Below are 10400 nucleotides of genomic sequence, written 5' to 3'. Positions count from 1 at the left end.
CAGCACAGGGACCCGGGGCGCGCCGTGGACGCTCTGAGCCTCCGTTTCCTCGCCTTGTTCCCTCTTGATAGCACTTAGCTGAGCCCACCAGCCCTGGACAGGCCCCTGGAGGGCTGAGGAGGTCTGGCTTCAGCGGAGGCGGCCCCCAAAGGAACGGGGAGGAGGAGAAGGTGTTGGGACGGTAGGCTGCCTCCTGGGCAGCGCAAGCACCCAGATTCTGGCCCTTCTGCTCCTCTTGAGGGTGTCTTAAAGGGCAGCCCGGCCCTTCCAGTCCGCGTGGGGTGCTTGTTTAGAATGCCAACACCTGGGCCCATGCCACACCTGCCCAATCAGAACCTTTGGGCTTCCGACCCCAGAATAGACATGTCCCCATGTTGGTTCTGGTGCAAAGGATGAATGAGCCATAGTCTGTAGGAAAAAAATATATTCCCTGGTCCCCATTCCCCCAGTACCATGACTGAAATGCGACATTTGACCCCCCACTACTGAGCCTCATTCCCCTCATAAAGCTTTATGTCTTTCAGTGGACCTCAGTGTGCCTGGCCATAAAATGGGCACAGCTTTGCTCATCCACCCTCCCTCTTAGGGCTCTGGGAGAACCAACGGTGCCCTTGAATGGCCTTTGGAGGCAGAAAAACTCTATTAACAGTCCCCTCTCCCGCACCTGATAGTAACTCCTCTAAAGGCCTTTTCGTGTGTGGCTGCTGCGGCTGCTCAACATCCTTCTGTGGCTCCCAGCTGCCCTCAAAATAAAGCTCTGGCTCTTTATTCTGGGCTCCACCAAGAGTCATCACCACCAATGTGACACCAGCAGGAGGACCCGCTTTGGAGTGGGGTGAATGGGGAGACTTCATTCAGTGAAAACAGCTCAGTCGCGGAAGGGCACAACTGTGAGACAGCCCAGGTGGTGTTGCAGCTGCACCCAAAGACACAGTCTTCAATGGAAACTGAAAGTACGCTCCCTCGTGGCAGAGGGGAAGCTGGCTGGATAGAGAAGAAAGCCTGCATCTGGTCCCCCATTGTCCCGTTTCTGTGCAAACGAGGGTTCCAAGCTCTCACAGTTTGATTGGTCCGAGTAGCACCATCTGATTGGTCTGTGAGGATGCAAATGAAGGTATGGCTGCCCAGCTCCTATGGGATAGGGCAAGTCTCAGTCTTAGTGATGGAATTGTGATCCTAGGAGGGGATTTATAAAGGTGCAGATACTGGCGCACAGTGCAGGAGGCTTGGCAGGCCGCGGTGTGGCTTTTCCCTGAGTTGCAGCCTGCGTGAGGAAATGCAGCATGTGTGAGGGGCCTCTGTAAACAATGTTCGCTAGATTCTGGTTATGAATTTGAGCCCCATTAACCACGAGGAGTCCTATGGGGCAGACAGATTCTTCTCAGGGTCAACACTGGTGTTCCAAATTGGGCCCAGGTCATATCTACAGCCTCCTTTCTCACAGTCCCCCGTCTTGGTCTGAAACAAACTTCCTTCCCCACCCCATCCCAAGCACATGTGCTTTTCTGCTTCCTTGCCTTTGCCCAAGCTGTCCCCTCCTTGGATATATCCTTTCTCCCTCCCCCCACCCCATTGTCAAATAGCCAGATTCTGTTCTTTCTTTATGACCCTGTTGAAAGGCTACCTCCTCCGTTCCTGCCCACCTGCCCCACTAGGGATGTTCTCTGTGTCCTATGAACTCCTCCAGCACTCTATGCCTCTGTTAAAGAACTGATTGCTTTCTATACTGGTTAAAATCTTGGGTTTGGGAGTTTGATAAACCTGACTTGTTGTTCTGATGCTGCCACTGTGAGACCTTGGGCAAGTCCCTTAACCTCTGTGAGCCTCCATTTCCTCCTCTCGATTATTGAGGGGACAGTGGGTAGTCAGTGCAGGGTCACAGTTAAGAGCTCAGTCTCTGGACTAGAGTGCATGGGCTTGAAACCACATTCTACCTCTTCTCATTAGAGTATGGCTTTGGGTAGGATTACTAAACCCTCCTTTGCCTCAGTTTCTTCAACTCTACCATATGGGTAATAATAGTGTGGTAGACAGTCCTTAGGGTGGCCCCCATGATGTTCGTGCCCTGTATAATCCCTCTCTTTGAGTGAGGGGGGGCCCTGTGATTTGTTTCTGGCCAGTGGAATAGGGCAAAAGTGAAGTGATTTTTCAGATGTGATTAAGGTCCCAAATCAGTTGATTCGAATTACTTTAAAAGGAGAGTCTCCTGGGTATGGATTTAATCATGTAAAGCGCTTTAAAAAAGGATTTGGACCTTCCCTGGAGTCAGAGATTCTCTGTTTCTGACTTGGAGGAAGTAAACTGTTACATTGTGAGAGGGCCTATGAAAAGACCCTATGGTGGTGTCTAGGGAACCACTCTCTAACACATAGAACACTAATATAAGTAGTATCCACCTTACATGGTTGGTAAAGATTAAATGAAGTCACTGAGGTAAAGCCTTCGCCTGGTGCTTGGCTCATGGGAGATGCTCTCGGTAATTGGCAGTAATTAACTGACATGATTATTATGTTTAGAATATGGCACTTGACATAAATGTTTTTAATCATCAGCTTATTGAGTAGCGTGTTCAAAAGAACCATAGGCTTTGCGGGCAGGAAGAGCCATATTTGAGCAAGCTTGCTATGAGACCTTCCCCTTACTCTGCTAGGTCTGTAAGGATGCTTTAGGCTGCAAGTACAGAAAACCTCACTAACGGTGGCTGTCTCGGGTTGGGATTCCTAGAAGCAGAACTTGAGGTGAGGAGTCCTGTGAAAGTGATGTATTAGGACGTGTTCCCAAGACAAACCAGTCGTAGGGAAGTGGGACAGGGTGGGGGGGTATGATATCAAGCCAAGTCCCATAAAGGGGAACTTGGGCTCCACCCTACAGAGAAGGTCTAGGGACAGTGCGGCCACTCCTCAGAGCTGTGCAGACCAGTGCAAGGCAGCTGGAGGAGTGACACCTCCGTATCCGTCACTGGTTAAGGGGCACCCTTGGCGGGGGGCGGGGGGGGGGTATAAATTCCCAGGCCCTTCTGGGTTTTCGTGCTCACAGGCAAAGTGGGATCCAGCAGCTCGAGGGTGGTCCTCTGACAAAGAGAAGCAGGTGCTGGCTGTTGGGAGGGAAAGCGCGCTGGGACTGGGAGCCGGTGTGTGTTAGCATGTTAAAGTGATGAGAGGGCCATTGGCAGGGCCGCCGCAGTGGCATACGCTGTAAGGACATCTGTTGTTTTCTTATCAAGAAACGTAGGCTGGCCCCTGACCAGAGTGGCTCAGCTGGTTGGAGCCTCATCCTGTCCGGTGCACCAGAAGGCCGAGGGTTCAATTACCAGTGAGGGCACATGCCTAGGTTGTGGGTTTGGTTCCCACTCGGGGCGTGTGCAGGAGGCAGGAGGCAACGGACAGATGTGTCTCTCCCACCTCTCTCTCTCTCTCTCTCTCTCTCTCTCTCTCTCTCTCTCTCCTTCCTCCCTCTCTAAGCAACAACAACAAAAAACCATAGGTGGCTCCCAGATTGGTTATTAACGTCATTGAGGACTCAACTCCTTACAGCCTTCTGCAGCATTACTGGCTTTCATAATCCTCACCCTCACGGTCACAAGATGCATGTCAGAGGTCCACGTCTCATGCCCTTAATCTAAAGTAAGAAGAACAGGGCCCGGCCAATGTGGCTCAGTGGTTGAGCATTGACCTATGAACCAGGAGGTCGCGGTTTGATTCCCGGTCAGGGCACATGCCTGGGTTGCGAGCTCGATCCCCAGTGTGGGGTGTGCAGGAGGCAGCCAGTTAGTGATTCTCTCTCATCATTGATGTTTCTATCTCTCTCCCCCTCTCCCTTCCTCTCTGAAATCAATACAAATATATTTTAAAAAATGAAGGTGGAAGAGCAGGGAGGGCAGCAAAAAACAGGTTTTCTCTTCCTGTGACTCTCTCCTATGAGGAGGAATAGCTCCTCCCCCTCCACGCCTCACCAGAACGGGAGTCTGTACTGGGCCCCGGACCCGTCACTGGCAGAGGAGAGCTGTCACTAGCGAAGGGTAGCTGTGGTCCGTCATGGTTCGCCCCAAGTGATGAACAACGTTCAACTAGGATCCCATTGGCAAAGAGGAGGCAGGGGAGGACTCCTGCGTGGGCAGGCAACAATGTTTGCCACGAGACATCGCTTTTTCCCACTTGTGAAATGGGAATATTGTATTTGCCTCTGAGATTCGTGCGGAGGACTAAACACGCTGAGTTTAATTGCCATGCATGTCCACGCTGTCTCTTTGTTGCACTGGGAGCTCACTGAAGGCAGAGGCCGTGTCTGACTCCCCCTGGCTCCTGTTGATTCTACCCTCTAAATCAGGGGTCCTCAAACTACGGCCCGCGGGCCACATGGGCCCGCCGAGGACATTTATCCAGCCCGCCTGGTGTTTTTGCCGCCGCTGCCTGTCCTGCTTAGCAGCCGACTTAGCAGTGTGCATAGGAATTTATTCATAGTTTGTTTGTTTTTTTAAACTATAGTCCGGCCCTCCAACGGTCTGAGGGACAGTGAACTGGCCCCCTGTTTAAAAAGCTTGAGGACCCCTGCTCTAAATAGCACTTAACCACCTCCACTTCTCTCCATCTCTGTTGCCACCACTTGGTCCAGACGGCCATCATCTCTCGTGGAGAGCTGCTATACCGTCTGTATCACTCCGCATCCATTCGTGGCTCCCTCCTAGGGGTCCTCAAACTTTTTAAACAGGGGGCCAGTTCACTGTCCCTCAGACCGTTGGAGGGCCGGACTATAGTTTAAAAAAAAACTATGAACAAATTCCTATGCACACCGCACATATCTTATTTTGAAGTAAAAAAAACAAAACGGCAAAAACACCCACATGTGGCCCGCGGGCCGTAGTTTGAGGACGCCTGCTCCAAGCCTTTCTTTCACAGAAACCTGAACATGTTTGTAAAAAATCACAAATGTGATTGACTCACCTACCTGCTAAAAAAAAAACTTCCAGGTTCAAAAAAAATAGGGGTAATATTCAGAAAAACTACTGGTTTGGACTAGGCCCTGGGCAATCAGAGAGGCGCCAGTATGGACAGCCATGCCAGCGCACCCTCCCTGAACATCACCCCTGTTCTGAGGCCCTGGAAGAGCTGGCTTCTGCCGACCTCTCCAGGCTTCGCTCTGCCACCGCCACTCCCTGCTGCCTGCACCACCCGCCTCCACTTCCCAATTTGTCTCTCTTGCCAGGCTGTCCGGCTTGCACTTCCTCAAATGGACCACTCTTACTTGTCACCAAGCGTCTGGACACGCCATTTCCTAGAACTGGAATAAGATTTCTCCACTTTCTCGGTTACTTCCTTGAAGTCTCTCTTCCAGGGTGCTTTCTCCGACACCCCTTCCCCCCACCATGGTCTCCCACGGCCGCCCTCTGCTTTCTCTCTCAGAGTGTTTGCCACTCTCAATTTTTGTTACGTCTCTTTCTTCCTCGCCAGACTGTTTGCTGCTGCTGTTGCTGTTTTGTTTTTTGGTTAATCCTCACCTGAAGGTATTTTTCCCATTAATTTTTAGAGGGAGTAGAAGGGAGGAAGCGGGGAGAAAGAGAGAAACATCAGTATGAGAGACACACACATGGACTGGCTGCCTCCCACACGTGCCCCAACGAGGCCCTGGATCGGAGCTGTAACCCCCTACATGCCCTTGACCAGGAATCGAACTCAAGACCTTTTGGTGCACAGGCTGGTGCTCTAACCACTGAGCTACACCAGCCAGGGCTAGACTGTGTGTTTCGAGGGCCCAGTGGGACACAGAGGAAGCTGCATCACTGTGCTGGTAGCAATAAGTGATTGTAGTGGTGGTGTTGACCATGGAGAGCAGGACCACTCAGATCCAGGGAAGAGGGACCCCCACCCTGCGTCTCATTCTGACTTGCTTCCAGCTGCATCCCTACCCATAGCACAAGGAATCTGTGGGATCAATTGGATGTGCTCCCGTTCCCCTATCTCCTACTCTAGACCAGGGAAGCCAGGATCCTGGAATTCTCTGTCCACACAGCCCAAGTCTGCTTCCAGGACTGCACAATCTTCTTCCCCAGATGTGTTCTCTAAACCTGAGGGGTAGTTTGTAGGAGGCAGAGGTGCTTGGATAAAACCTGGGCATTGATTGCTACCGAACTAATTACTACAAAATTTAGCAGCTTCAAACAGCTATTTTGTAATGTTCATGGCTCCTGTGGGTGAGGAACTTGGACGGGGCACAAGGGGGATGGTTTGTCTCTGATCCACAATGTCTGGGGCCTCAGCTGGGGAGACTCAGTGGCGGGGTCTTTATCCACGTATCTGAAGGTTGATGCTGATAGCTGGCTGGGAGCTCAGCTGGGGCTATAGACTGGAGCATCTCTGTGAGGCCTCTGTGTGCTCTGGGCTCCCTCACAATATGGCGGCCTCGGAGTAGTTGGACTTCGTACATAGTTGCCCAGGGTGCCAAGAGTAGCATCTCAGTAAACAGAGCAGTAGCTGCATTGCCTTTCCTGGCCTTGGAAGTCACCTAGCATATTTTCTGCTTCATTCTATTGGTTACAAATGACTTACAGCACAGCTAGTTTTAAGAGGAAGGGACATGAGCCACACCTCTAAAGGAAAGGAGATAAAAGCATTCGTAGACATGTTTTAAAACCACCAAAGACATGCAGACTGGGGTGTTCACATGTGTGCCCCTCACAGTACAGGGAAGAGTTGGAATGAGAGGAGAGTTGGGCCAAGAGCTGGAAGCCAGGGACCAAGGGTTGTCTCCCAGTGCCTCCATGTTCTAAAAAGAATTCAGAGAAGTGTGAACATTTCAAATTTGGATTTGGCCTTCGAGGTCATTAAGAAGGTGTATTTGTCAAGATAAGAAAATAGCTATTTATTTAATAGTCTGTTAGTTTGGTTTATAACTTTTAAATATTTAGGATATGATATGGAGACTCCATTTATATTCCTACCGGACCCTGCAAATGTGAAGGGTGGTCCTGGTGGTGGAGGTGGCAGTAATGGTGGTGGTGGCAGTGGTAATGGCAGTGACAATGGTAATGGTGATCATTCAAGGGCTCAACAACTGCTTAGTGAGCACCTACTATGTGTCAATCAACTACATCTCACCTTGGTTGTATTCACCATCAATGTCACTCTTCCATCCCTCATTTCCTTCCTCACTAAGCATGTATTGGATGCCTCCTGTGGGCTAGGGGCCACGCTAGAGGATGAAAATACAAGGATGACCACCCTGACTCAAGAAGCTTACTGTGCCCTGGGAGAAAGGCTTAGGAACAGATCATTGCAGCACAAAAGGGTAAGTTTGATTACAGAAGAGCATACAATGCTGGGGTGACAGAGAGGACCAGGGAGGGCTTTTCTGAGGAGGGAGTACTATTGGTAGAGAACAGGGAAAGGCATTCCAGAACGTGGAAACGCTGGTTTAAGAGGACGCTTGCTTAAGAAATGGTCTGAAGTTGTAGCTATGGCAGTCTGGGAACAGGGATCCCTTTCATGACCATCTATTTGCTGCCCACCCCCATACTTGGGGTAACTTCTCCCCCTCCCACTCCAATCACATGATTCTAGTACCTCATCCCTGACCACTGAAGACTGATTCTGATGGGTTGATGGACTGCTTAGAGTTGTTCCCCAGAATCTTTCCACTGGAAGTGGAAGGGCAGATTCTTTATCCCTTGTCTGATTGAGGTCTATTAAGGCATTTGCTGAGCCTTTGAAAGAGTAGTTTGGAAAGAAAGTGCTGATATGCAGGGGGCCACAGAGAGAGAATGTCCTGAGGGTGTCAGTCTGTGATTCAGGTCTTCTTGGAGCCCAGATGCATTCCATCTTGGTCAGAGAGCAGCACACTGGCCCCTGCGGTGCTGCTGGGAGAGATGGTGAGGGAATTGGGGCTGAAGAGACAACAGGAGCCAAATCCTAAAGGGCCAGGAGAGGGAGTGTTGATGTTATCCTGAGGGCAGAGGGAAAGCATTGAAGGGGGGCCTTAATGAAGGAGAGACAGGGTAAGGTTGGTGTTCTTGAAAGATTATTCTGGATTGTTAGGCAAGACTTTCTGGGAAGGGGAATAGGAAGGGGTGGACGGGAGAGGCTGGTGGCAGGGTTGCTGGTGAGAAGGCTGATCTCATCCTCAGCCCAGACACCATGGGGTAAAGAGAGGGGGCAAACTTTAGAGTCAGACCCTGCAGGTCCCAGTCCAGCCTCAACCTTTGGTTGCTGTTTGACTTTGGGCAAGTTCCATGAGCTCTGTGCGGTGGACAATGGTGGGACTGGGGTGAGACAGCACATGTCAAGTGTCCATTCAAACAGCCTTGAGCTGTGGGCCAGAGATCCAGGCCCTCATTCCCATTCTAGAAGGTCTGAGATGATTCCCTGAACATAGACACTCATGCCACCCTACCCCCTTCCAACCTCAGCCAACTTCCCACAACACGTTCTGTTCATCTTTCATATCTGACCTTGCGTGAAGAGAAGGCAGGCAGGAGGTGGCTTCCAGGGACCAGGTGGGAGGAAGGAGGTAACTAGGCCTGCCCTGGAGTTGCCATTGTGTCTGGTGGGGCCTCAGGCCTTCCCTCACCCCCAGGCCAGTCATAAACCACAGGCTCCATCCGACTTCTCAGAAACACTACCATTTCCCAGAGCCCAGGGTTTGGGGGGGGGGGGGCGGGGGGAGAGGGAGGTTGGACAGAAGGAGGTGTCTTCACAGCTGCTGGAGAAAGAGGAGGAAGTCTCCCCAGGAAACCTGGAGGCCAGGCTTGGCATTATAATAAGATGATCAAGTTTCGGGTCAAGAAGCTCCTTGGGAAGGTGAAGTGCAACAGAGGCTCTGAGCCTCGGTCCGCAGTGCCTGCCCCAGCCCAGGACCTGGCCCCGGGGCTCTGAGACCCATCAGAACTCCAACTCCCAGACCTTAGCTAGAATCCAACCCCTCTGTTTACTAGTGTGTGGTCTTCATTAGATCTCGTCTTCTCCCTGAGCCTTAGTTTTCTCATTAAAAAACAAACATATTTTTATTGATTTCAGAAAGGAAGGGAGAGAGACAGAAACATCAAGGATAAAAGAGAATCATTGATCGGCTGCCTCCTGCACACCCCTTCTGGGGATCGAGCCTGCAACCCAGGCATGTGCCTTGACCGGGAATCAAACCATGACCTCTTAGTTCATAGGTCGACCCTCAATCACTGAGCAACATGGGCCGGGTAGTTTTCTCATCTCTTAATGCAACAATCCCCACCTCACTGGGTTGTCCCAGGAATGAGGCAGCAGATTTGAATGTGCTTTGTTAACTAATGGGCTGGCACGTGGGAGGGGACATGACTACTTCCGCCAGAGCCTGATCACCAAGCAGGACAGTGGATCCCACAGGACTCCCTGCTAGAGTCTCAGGAAGCCCCCTCTGTGGAAAGCTGGGCAGCCCTGGGGGTCCACCCTTTTCCTCTCCCTCCTCATACTCAGGGGAGACCCACAGCGAGTCAGTGGCTGAGGGAAAATGGATTTTTAACTTGTCCCTTCTCTTCCTCCATCCTCATCCTGTTTCTTCTACTTTTCCCCTTTCGGTGAGGCCTCCTCACCCTCAACACCTGCTTTAATCTCCTCTGTCTGCAAAACCCTCTTCTTCCATCCCATGTCCACTGCCAGCCATCGCCCTGCTTTCCTCCCCTTTACCACCGAAGTTCTTCAAAGACGTGTCTGTTTCCTCACCCCACAAACCTGCCCCTGTCTCCCAGCTCTCTTGACAGCATCCATTGCTGCAGGCACCAGAAGCCCCTTGTCCTACAGACACTTGACCCTTTCCAGGCCTCATCTTTTTGGCTCTCGGCTACTACACTCTCCTGGCTTCTCTCTGGCACACACGGTGGTTCCTTTGGGGGGTTCTGTCCTAGGGCCCCTTTTTACTCTACAATCTCTCCCAGGCCAATGTCTATCATCTCCTCACTTTAGTAGCCACCTGCAGGCCAACAGCTCCCAAATCCCGATCTCTGGCCCAGCATTGTGTCCAAACCCATAACATACCCGGGGGGTGCCTCTTGAGACTCACTGGGTGCTCAGCTGGACCTGTGGGCTCTCCCCAGTCACCACATGAGACACCTGCTACTCTCAGCCCTCCCTCTCCCTCAGCCCTACATCCAGTCTGCCATCAGCTCTGCCTTCCCTTCCATCCCATCAGCCTCTCCTGCCCAGGCCATTGTCATCCCATAGATTCCCACAACAGCGTCCGACCTGGTCTGTACCTCACTCCACCACACCGTCCGTCACACCCCCCCCCCCCCACCCCCCACCCCAAGAAGGCAGAGCCAACTTTCTAAACTCAAATCTGACCATTCCAGGGCTCCAAGCTGCCCTCAGGGTGAAGCCAAAGCTTCTTGGCTGGGTATCAGCCTCACCTCCTTTGCTTCTTGACTCAAACTTGCTTATCCA

Source organism: Eptesicus fuscus, chromosome 13, assembly GCF_027574615.1.
Source record: "Eptesicus fuscus isolate TK198812 chromosome 13, DD_ASM_mEF_20220401, whole genome shotgun sequence".
In the NCBI taxonomy this organism is placed as follows: Eukaryota; Metazoa; Chordata; class Mammalia; order Chiroptera; family Vespertilionidae; genus Eptesicus; species Eptesicus fuscus.
This window is presented reverse-complemented; position numbering follows the sequence as displayed.